Source organism: Dreissena polymorpha, chromosome 5 (assembly GCF_020536995.1).
Source record: "Dreissena polymorpha isolate Duluth1 chromosome 5, UMN_Dpol_1.0, whole genome shotgun sequence".
NCBI classification, from domain to species: Eukaryota; Metazoa; Mollusca; class Bivalvia; order Myida; family Dreissenidae; genus Dreissena; species Dreissena polymorpha.
This window is the reverse complement of record NC_068359.1, coordinates 117,675,564-117,687,588: the sequence shown is the minus strand read 5'-3', so window position 1 is coordinate 117,687,588 and position 12,025 is coordinate 117,675,564. Positions and strand designations below refer to the sequence as shown.

Here is a 12,025-nt window from a genome sequence, read left to right as displayed (position 1 = left end):
TATATATATATATATATATATATATATATATATATATATATATATATATATATATATATATATATAGTTTCATGTATTTCTCGGAAAAAAAGTATCGCTAGTTGTTTGCATTCGGCAATGAACATTCATAATATATATATATATATATATATATATATATATATATATATATATATATATATATATATATATTATGAATGTTCATTGCCGAATGCAAACAACTAGCGATACTTTTTTTCATCATACATCCGTGGTAGTCGATTTTGATAAATTTCTGTATTACACAAACCTCGTTAATCTTAATTATTGTAATGTCAAAATCAAAAAAGTTTCTAGCTGCGCACTTTTTAATATACTCAATATAGCGCTTGGCAAAAATAACACTTTAAAAATGTTATTAATGTAATTCTTTTAGAGCTTGGCAGTGATTTTGAGGCCAATTATCGATTTGAGTAAACGGTCTTCAGAGAATAGGAAACAGTGCAACTATGTCCAAATCACTTTGAAAACGTGGTATGTTAGCTTAATACCAGCCCGTAGAATATTCAGAGTTTTCCCTTCGGTATATGACAGAACATATTTACTGGGAACGGATAAAGAGTTTCGAGTTTACGAAAGATTCATAGAATCAGAGAAACTAGTTTTGTATGACACTAAAGTTCGAGTTCAACTAGAAAGATATTGAATTCGTATTCTACCATTTAATGATTGTTTTTCATAAGAAAACACTGAAGGTCGAAGAAAACTAAGGCCCTTAATCTTTATAAGATTTGACATAAAATGAATTTAAAGGTCTGCTTTTTTAAATGTTTGATTGCACGAATTTTGTATACATTTTGTGACGTCATTTGACGTTGCAATGTCATTGCAGCAAAATAACAAAATGTGATTGGTCAATAAACGAAAACAAGCCAATGAAAACGCTTACAAATGTTGTATTAAACGTGTGTAATAAAAAAATATGTAACGGTTGTATAACATGCGAAACAGGTATAGCATGTGATAAATATAATTACTATTGTGTTCACAACATATTGGTTATGATTATCCTTTGGTATAATGTTTCGCAAAAGCCCGTTGGTATTGCTAGGGTGGGTTTTCCTAATTAACTAATGCAAATGCACTATAACAGCATCTTTGCACAGATAATTGGCGTCGCTCTGGAGAGCGGCGACTAGTATGTAATGCTTTTTTTTCGCTTATGGGAGGAGAAGTTATTTAACGGATCAATGTATATATTTTGTTTTAAAAATATCTTGCATGGTGGTTATTTTTTGTGAAAATTAGTGTAAATAAGTACTGCATTTGTGCCTATTAATTAATTACAACATTTATTGCCAATAATGCAAAGCTAGTTGTTTTAAGTAATAACTGATCCACAACTGATCACAGGGGAAAGATCACAGGGGCTGGGCAAATGCACGAAACTTTCTGGTTTTGTACAAAAACAAAACATAATCAAAATATATGTATTTCGTGTTTTTTCTAATTTGCTTAATTAGTGGAGAATCAATGTAATACGATATTTGACGACCTATCCCGCAAGCAAGTTTATTCGAAGGCGTAGTGGTACGAACACGTGCACTGTATTAGTTTATTAATAGACATATAATAACGATCGCTATACACAAATTCACCAAATAGCAGTAAAAAATGATGTCAGCCGGAATAGCTCAGTTGGGAGAGCGTTAGACTGAAGTTGTTTACGCAAAAATCATCTAAAGGCCCCCGGTTCAATCCCGGGTTCCGGCTAGAACGGAACAGTTCGGCGGATGACATTTTTTTCAGTCAGGTTAATAAATATAATAAAGCTTTATGTTCTGTAGACATTTTAAAATCCATTTTACTACAATTGGATAATTTTATTAAAATTAATGGATACCGCGTGGTGACAACGTTAATTAAAATTTCTTACATCACTTAAATATCTTATAAAAATACACGTGTTTTTACATTAACAATTAAATGCAAACATCACATCTATTATCCATGTATTTTTATGGTTGTCTATCATATGCCCTTAGTACTATCCCTACCATATATAGAGCGCGAAACGCCACACGTGTTATTGATTGTAACAATAAGTTGCGATAAAGGAAGCAGCCGCTTATCAAGGAGGAGCTGTGTCCCAGAAAACCGTTTCCCTAGAGTCAAGCACTCTAATGAAAATGTTTAAACAAACCGATTCCGTGATAAATAATGCACACTTCTGTTCAGCCATCACATCGCATAATTGTAAGATGGTGTTCAAAATATTATCCTCATGTAAATACTGTTGTTCTCTGTTAAATGATAACACGGTTGTGTTTAGTTTCCTACTAAATCGATGATCGAAGCAATAATATGTATCATGCACATTTTGGATTAGGTACTTAGATTTTTATTTAAAATGGTGAAATCGTTTTACTGGCCAGACGATACATCATGCAGTTTGGTATTATTCGTACCATAATGGTTTAAATGTACGGCCCAATATATTTATCTATATAGTCGCCTTATGTATCAGGACGAGAACCACGACACAACCACAATAGATCAACATTTGTTTTAAGCAACATGCTTTTTACTGTGATTTTGTCGTAATTTTCGATTTTAAATTGTTTGCAATATGTTTACGTTTAATCTGTCGTTATTGTTTTAAAACGATCACAAGCAAGATCTAAACTCAGTCTAAATATTGCTTAGCAAATTGTCTTCAGTTTGTTTCAACTTGGTAAGCCTATAGGTAACACGGATTATCTTATATTAGGACGTGACTTACATTTTTAAATCATTTGACTTGCATTTATAATATTTGACTATATATTGTAAAGAAAAATATTCTGACAAATGTGAATCGATACTAAGCTAGCTAAACAACGAAATTATGTTCTGATGCCCGAATACTAATGCTAATTACTAATGAGTAATTGATTTTGTGACAGTTTAAGAACAAACTTTCTGTTATTGTTCTTAATGTGCTAAATATATTTGGTATTGGTGTAGCATAGTTAGTACCTACTTTATAGTCAAATTTCGCTTGTTTGCAATTATCCGATTAATACAAAAGTGCAATCATATATAATATAAGGTATACGCACCGTTGTTTCGACTTACCTGACCAACTATACGTTTCAATTCTGACTTTTATTACGTTGTTGTTTGTGTCGAACTTGCTCTGACAGTTATGATTAAAGGCGTATATTTTCAACTGACCGAAATCTATACTAGATATTAGAAATGATTATTTCTATTTATTATTAGAAATATTAAAAGGCAGAGGTTTGCTCTCACAAACTCATATCTGAGCGTGTTGCTCTCGGAGAATACGATACTAAACAGCGGAAATGCTCTGAAGTAAATACCGTGAGTATGCTTTTGAACTATAATACTATCATGGTATTGCTCTGAACCATAGCATCGCACGCATTGCAGCATATTCAATAGCTAGCTTCAATTAAATTCAATATTGAGGACCCCACCACTATTTTGTTGACAATAAAGCGCTTGATATATTATAACATTTACGTGTACAACTATATATACTATACTATATAATATATTTACTAATAAATTAACGGAGTTTCCAAGTATTCCACTTATTATTTTATGTTAACATAATACTCCAGTGTTCTTAAATTTGTTATACTAACAGCGTAAAAGGTCCTTACAGCGAGCGTAAAATTGGTAAAAACGGATATATTTACTTAAGTACACGTTTTCAAATTCGGATTATATATCGTAATACCAAACTATAGCCCAGCAGTATCACGTCACAAAGTCAAATTCTGATTTATTGACATTTTATTTCTGCTTATAAACACAACACAACGTTTTCAAAATGTTTGTCAAATTCAAGACAGCAAGCAATTACGCGCCTTCTATGTTCGGCTGTGTGTGTAAGACTGACTATTTACTAACAAACACAACATAAATTGATTAACAGTTTGAAATTTTGATTGGCCGTTTGTAAAGTTATGTGTCTGTAACGTAAAGTTGATTTAATGTGTGCAATTCTGATCGACCATTTTAAAGTCGTGTGTCTGCAACATAATATGACGGAAGCAACGGAAACATAACAAATACATACGGAATTGACCGAAGATTGACACAACACGTAAGGTAAGCAAATATTCGCGCCTGGTACTTATTGACGTCTGATAACCCGAGGCTACTGAAATGTTGATCTAGGTGACTGCATATTTAAGATTGTATGACATTTGTTGATTTAGATTATTATATAACATTAATAATGCTCAAAATGTGCGTTATGTTACATTTGTCTATTATCTTACTTGTGAAATGTGCAGCAGATACAGTATGACCTCACACTGGCGCGATATGTCACATTTGTGTTAGCGAATGTAAAGCCCGTGGAAAAATGCGTGATATATCTCCTTATCACACCTCATGATTTACAAAGTTTATTTACAGGCTCCTTCTTCGGAAGCAGGCAGCTACAGGGACAGTTATTCACACTATGATCTGAAAAATGCGTTCAATATGTGTATTGAACAAGTGCTTCCTGTTTAGAGGGTTGATAATACGTTCGGTATTCAGATAAACACTTTAAAGGACAGAATTCGTGGAAAAAATTGGCATGCACACTGTAAAATCTGGCCCTTCCCCTTCCTTTCATATCCAACAGGAAACATTGCTCTGTGAGAATACTAAAATTGCGGCCTTAATCGGCAAGAAACAATTATCTAGCCTCCGATTATGCCACAGGCAAGGTCTACAACGCACAAGCGATGACAGCTTGTAAATCCCAGACGGTGACCCTTATTGGTGGAGGTAACGCTTCAGGGCAACAAATTCCTCCATATTTAATATATTGTATTTCCTGGTGCCCGAATACAAGCGACCCTACTAGAAAGATCAACTCCAGATACGTCTGGACAGTGTCTGATTCCGGTTAGTCCAATACCGACATATTTTTTCATTACGTTAACATGTCTAAATTGGTTTAATTGAATTGGCAAAATTGAATCATATCATTCTATTTGTCCGTCCGCCCGCTTGTAGCCACATACTTCAATCCATTGACGTCTCGTGTTTCGGTCCGTTTGAAAATGCATAGGATACGGCATGTCATCACCACATTAGATTTATTGGGGGATATGTTGCAACCAAAACATGATGTATGTTGTATTGCATGTAGGTGTACACAGCCACCCTTACACCCGTGAATATTCAGTCTGCTTTTCGTCGATATTGAATACTCCCATTCAATGCCAATGTCGTATGTGATATTGCATTTTCGCAAAGACAGCCCAAACACAATGAGTGCTACCGTCTCATGACACAGCTGTTGATTTTTTCGACAAACTATGCGCGCCAATTGTTGATAATGTACGCCCTGCAAAGATTTGATAAACTCTTAGTAAAGTTGTCGCAGGTAAAGCAATTACTGACGATGTTGTGTACAATGAAGTTCAAGAACATTTAACTTGATATAAACCAACAAAGGCTGTACAATCATCATAAATGGAAGTAAAAAATAAATCATCAATCTCAACAACATCTACAAACCCAATTCCTACACCTTATACCTCATGTATGAACCGTTCAAATGTCTTGGATGAAACTCATCATGAAGCTGACACTTCTGAGGACGATATTGACGACTTCAGAAAAGTGCTGCGTGTGAAAACTGTTCACTATCACAGAACTAAAACACTGCATTAGTCTAACTTTGGTAAAATGGGCACACTTTGACATTTGCATTTGTAACAGTTAGGTGCATCTAAAATGTTACACACCTGTACGAGTATTGAGGAGAAGAGATCCATTTCTGTGTACACAAATGTGCAAGCAAAGGAGAATTAACAATTTTAAAATTGTGGATAAAATACAAACATATTATTTTGACAGGTAATTTCGGAAAACAGTTTATCAATAGTATACACAATACAAATATATTATGTTGACAGTTAATATATAGTATTTATCTTTGCTTAATGTTGTCACGTAGTTGATAACACAAGTCTCTTTATGAACACAAAACTCTAAAGATATTTAAAACGCAAGTCTCTAAATAATTTCATTTTTTTTTTAATTCCCAAATAATAAATTTATACAATAACCAATATACTAAAAGTTCTAATGTCTACCCTAGTCTATCCTCTACGTTTTAGCTGCTCTTTTTATACCCGCTTGTGCGGAAATACAGTCGGAAGCAACTTGTTAGTATAGTGTAACCATATCATTCAAACATGTCAACAACTCGGTCTACACCGGTGGAACTAGCTATTAAGATCGTTCATTTTGACATGCTTATATCATAACTATGCTGGCGGCTAACAAAATCGATGAGTTTATATCACTAAATTGATATTAGATTTCCCCATCTCGGGTACCTTTTGCATTACTCAAAATAATTTACTAAATTAGCGTTTAAGTTTCGCTGCTTAACATTTTTCTTAAATACAATACACTTCAACACCATTATTTCGAACACCGATAATCCGAAGTCACCGTTATTTCGAAGTATTTTTCTGGTCCCGATTTTGATTCTTGTTTGTTTAATGTAAAATTTCATTGTTAATCCGAACTTCGTTAAACCGAATAAATCGTTAATTCGAAGTGATTCTGTCGGTCCCAACACTATAATTCGCACCTAATTATCAATCTTTAATCCGAAGTCAAAACTGCAAAATACTGAGCCTAATTTCACACCTTTGTCGTGGCGCGTCAAAAGCCGATTATTACACCTTTGTCGTCTGTGCGAACGCCGGTGTTCAGAGAGACATCGCGTATTATTAAAAAAAGGTTAATTCATTTCCGAAAATGTATGCATATGTATGTATGTCTGATAATTTGTGCTATTCGTTTTATTTTATATGTTCTGTAATTAGAGAAAAATAAAAACAAGAAAATGAATCGTTTTATTCCCCCGTTTGTTACGAGTAGAAATATATTGCTATCTGACTAGTTTACGTTTTTAAGTTTTTAGCGTGTAACCGAACCATTCGAATTCCACAACGTTTTATTTTTAAGGAATCAAAGAAGTCTTCTGTCAAATGTTTATTTCGAATTATCGTTAATCCGAAGTTTTTTTAACGGTCCCGACGACTTCGAAATAACGGTGTTGAAGTGTATTACAATTGTATACCTTAACTTTATAATAATCTGTGTACGTATTCTTTAAGCTAATTTCTACACAATTTATATATGATTTTAACATCAAATATGATAGTATTGTTAACTAAATCATACAATAATAATCATTTTAAAATTAATTTGTATACCATTTACGTATGGTTTTAATATCCAGTATGATAAATGTGTTTACTCACTTTATGATTATATTTTATACTATAATGTGTGTTCCGTGACAATCTTACAAAACATGTTTAACGACCCTTATAAACCAGTTTATGTGTAACCGGTGAAAATGGGTGACGTCACTAACACTGACATTTATTTATAATTACATGTAAATGGATGTGTTTACATATTTAAAGCCATGAAATAACAAAACAAAAACACTAAATTTGTGTTAGTAAGTGGTCTGTTTTCCTCTTACTTAAAGTTATTTAGTTTTGCAAATTGTGATTATTGATTAGTGAAAGAACAGTTCTTTACAACTTACAACTACTGTATCATCAATAAAAATGTGAATATTAATATTTATATTACCATATTGTTATTATTCGTGGTTTTAATAAATAATTGTTTAAATACATTTTGTATCTTAAATTAACAAACGATATTAACAATTGATGCAGTTAACAGTTAATTTATTGAAACATAATGTGAACGATTTTCTTAAGAGAAAATATTGCCATGACTGTCATTATTTGTTATTATGTAACTAAGAACATTGCTACTTTTGCTGAGTAAATGCAACGTTGTCTTTGTTTATCGATTAGAAACAATGACTAATCAAGATCTGTATTCTTTTTACATGAAAGAGAACTCGCGTGCTGATTACACAACTCTGATCAAAGTTCCCCTGTTTTATGAGACAAACCGTTCAGAGACTTCAAACAATTTGGACCCAATAAACTCACAATTAAGCTAACACGATTTCAATGATTGCATTTGGTTTGTATGGGGATAAACATTTACTATGGTATCAATCAAAAACATGTTTCTGTTTTGCTCACTAGCACAAGCATATAGAAACCCCCAAGCTTGTTAATGTGCATTGTATAGATTTCTGATTTCTCTTAGGATATTAATTATAATTATCGACAATATAGTGTATATTTTTATTGGAATTTTCACATGTATTACATGACTGCATCTGCATGTGACTGGATTTGTTATTTATAAAAAAATGCGTATATGTGATATGTTATTGTTGAAATATTCATAAGTTTATATTATAATATTATTTCACTTACTTATGCTTCTGTTAGAAATCATATTAATCGGGCTTACAATGACACACATGACGATGAAATAATGTTTTATTACAGATATTTACCTGATAGAAAACAAATAACACTAAATTGGAAGTACAGTCGCACTGTTTTGATGATCGGGATTTACTTGAAACACAGTTATCCAAACTTAACCATTTGACAGCATAGTGAGTGATGGCATAGAAATTTTGACCCGGAATGGACTAAATACTAAATAATACTAAATAGCATAGTCCAAGTGATCTCGAACTAGGACAACTTGACGCCATGATGTTATTATAAACTCTATATTGTCCACTCAGTACATCGCAAATACTTTTGAATTCACTGCTTTATTTAGTTACCGATTGACATGTTTTAGTCCATACTTATAGAAGTTTGTAAAGTAATATTTATTTAAACGCTTAATGTTTGAAATTGAGCACATATTGTCTAAGTAAAATGAACGGAAACCGATTAACAACAAACACTTATTGCGTCTAACAAATATTCACGCCTATAAACCATTTTGAAGTCGTGGTAAACATATAGTTTTATGACGAATTTTATCGAGACACCGACATCCCACTGGGTTATTTCTGCTCGCTGCCAAGAAGCAGGTGCGATACCACGTGCCATCGAATGGCAATTAGTTTTACCAGCTTCATGAATTTATAATTAAGAAACAATGTATCATCTTCCAGACTGTTAATTTTGGGGTTTAACAAGTATTTGATGTTCTTGTTTGTATGTGTTTGCGTAGACCCAATGCTAAGAACGACTAAAATTAGTTACAAAAGTATCTGCTTTTCTAATCGAAAGACGTAAGTCAATGTGTTTTTCCATTATTTTCGCAAGTATGCCAGCAAGACAGAAACCATCTTTGCCATGTTTAATGTGGCTTGATGCAACAGTAAACAAACTGGCATTATTATACATGTTTTTCTAGTTTTATATTTGTGAAACGGCATGCCAGTATACTTATGGTTTCCGATAGTGCCACAAAAAAGATAACTTGTCCAAGACCAGCTATGTACATTAGTGAAGAAAATTTATTTAACATACAAATTAAATATTGTTTTCAACTTGAAATTATGAATGATTTTATAATTGTTAATTTCTGTAGTTCGGGATTGATAGAGATATATTCACTTTAAAAGATTGTAACTGTTGCTTCCTTCACAGCAAACCTTAAAATATACATGTACATTCATGTATTTGGCTCTGGATGTTTATGTTAATGTAGATGCCTAATTTGCTCACACCGCGCATTCGAGTAATATATTGACCATTATTTCCTATTATGTATACCATTTAATAAAATATAGGCAGCGGATACTTATTAATCGATCATTGCCAATTGTGTTGATGCAATTATTCACACGCGTCATGTTATTGTCTGAATAAATGGAACGGATCAAAGCGTATTGTTTCGATTTAAATATAGTATGTCTATTCAGTTTTATGTAATGTATGTGTTCTAGGAACACATTCGTTATGTTTGTTATGTATTGATCTATCAATAATGCATGTTTTTCATTAGTTTTTTTAACAACGGTACTAGTATTTTACCAATTAGTGCAAACTAATGATGAGGTAATTATTCAACGACATGCGCTAAAAAGTTAACCACACACTATATTATTTTTAAAGTTTCGCATTTAAATGTCAAGGCCGTGATCATTGGTATCACATACGTTTTCCCGCAATACCAATTCTCAATATCAGTCACAAATTAAAATGTTGCTCTTAGTTTGTGTACGCATAATATAACTCGATCAGTTAGATTCAATATCATAGTCGAATACATTTTGTTGGTAATTAATCAGGGATTACTTTTATGTAGCTTTTAGTTGAATTAAATAAAATTGTTGAAAATATTCAATTAATATAAATAAAACGACCGCAGTTTGATTTGGACACCATCTACGGTTATCCGTATGTTTTCATTTATGTACATTGATAAGCAAGGGCGATCAGTTTTATATTTGCAATGTACTCGGGATCTTATTTTAAAATTTGTAAAATACAATCTGAATCCATGTAGCTTCAAAATAACAAATTATGCAATACCTTATCTGCGTTATTTTTCAAGTTAGATACGTTCATACTATTTAATGTCTTATGTTGATTCCAATATGAAACAAGCCCTTCCTAACAAATTGTAGAACTTCATATATGTTTTAAATGCAAAAGACAATTATTATTGCACCACACCAAATTTTAAGTACCAATGCGTTTAAGGTAAACATTAAACATACACAAAGTATGATGTTGACAGAACCGGTTTGGTTGTGAGTGTATAGGTATTGATTCATGGGTTAGTTCATTCATTAATTCGACTTCGTACGCCTATAGGTAACAAGGATTATCTTAGATAATGACGTGACGTATTTTTTTAAGTATATGACATGAATTTATTTTGCATTTCTTATCTGTGACTAGATATTGTAAAGAAAAATATTCTGACAAATGTTTATCGATATTAAGCTAGCTAAACAACACAATTATTTTCCGATACCCGAACAAAAAACCGTACGTTCAAAAGCCAAATGGCTGCGTATTTTAACTATGCAGGTACGCTGCTGACCTATCATTCACATGTATATTGAGTATCGTAAATTGCTTATCAATTTAAGTAACCATATGAAAATAATAAAACGTCTAAACTTCGAAAAATATAGAAAACATTGTCAATTTTACAAGTGTATGTTGGTAATCACGATTGATGAAAGACATATGTTTACGAGCAATGAGTAAAACTATAATCTATTTTATTTGATCACGAGTGAACAAACATCGATTACCTAACGACAACCAAAACATTTGTTTGAATTGCTTTTTCCGCCGTTAATAAAGTTGTAAATTGACACTATCTTTATTAAAACGACGTCCTTTCACATTCAAGACATGAACATTTATATTTTTTCTCTGTTATTTCCATCAATTTTAAATCACTTATAAACCACTGAACCACATTAAATAAAACACGTTTAACCACTTTGAAATCGTTATGACTTTGCCAGTTGACAAATAATGGGCTAAGCTATTTAACTATCGGTACAAATGCAAATACGTTTTCATAGGACACCCGTTTACAATAAAGTGCAATGCTCTGTTTAAAATTGATGGGAACATCTGAACTTATTTAACTCTTACGTCTTACGTGTAAAGTTTCATGTCTGACCATTAAACATAGTTTATATCAAAAATCAAAAAGCGCGGTCAATCATGTATATTTAACAAATTTTCTTAAAGGGATCTTTTCACGCTTTGGTAAATTGACAAAATTGAAAAAAGTTGTTGCAGATTCGCAAATTTTCGTTTTAGTTATGATATTTGTGAGGAAACAGTAATACTGAACATTTACCATGGTATAATATAGCAATTATATGCATCTTTTGACGATTTTAAAACCTAAAAATTATAAAGCGTTGCAACGCGAAACGATTGAATAATTTGGAGAGTTCTGTTTTTGTCGTTAAATTTTGTGAAACTACGAAGATTGCTTATATAAGGTATAAAATACGTCTAGTAAGTGTACTCGGCGGAATAGCTCAGTAGGCTAAAGCGTTTTTACTTCAGGACTCTGGCAGGACTCCAGGGGTCACTGGTTCGAAACCTGGTCCGGGCAATGTTCTTTTCCCTTTTTTAATTTTATTCTTGATTTTTTACTGGAGCTTTTACGATCCAAT

The 12,025-nt window shown here is 32.3% G+C and overlaps 1 non-coding gene across 1 annotated transcript; it reads left to right on the top strand.

Moving 5' to 3' along the window:
• The first annotated feature begins 1,662 nt into the window (after window positions 1–1,662).
• On the top strand, window positions 1,663–1,752 carry Trnaf-gaa (transfer RNA phenylalanine (anticodon GAA)). Its single transcript is given in 2 exon segments — window positions 1,663–1,699; window positions 1,717–1,752. It is a non-coding gene; the product is annotated as a tRNA-Phe (tRNA).
• The last annotated feature ends 10,273 nt before the right edge of the window (window positions 1,753–12,025 follow it).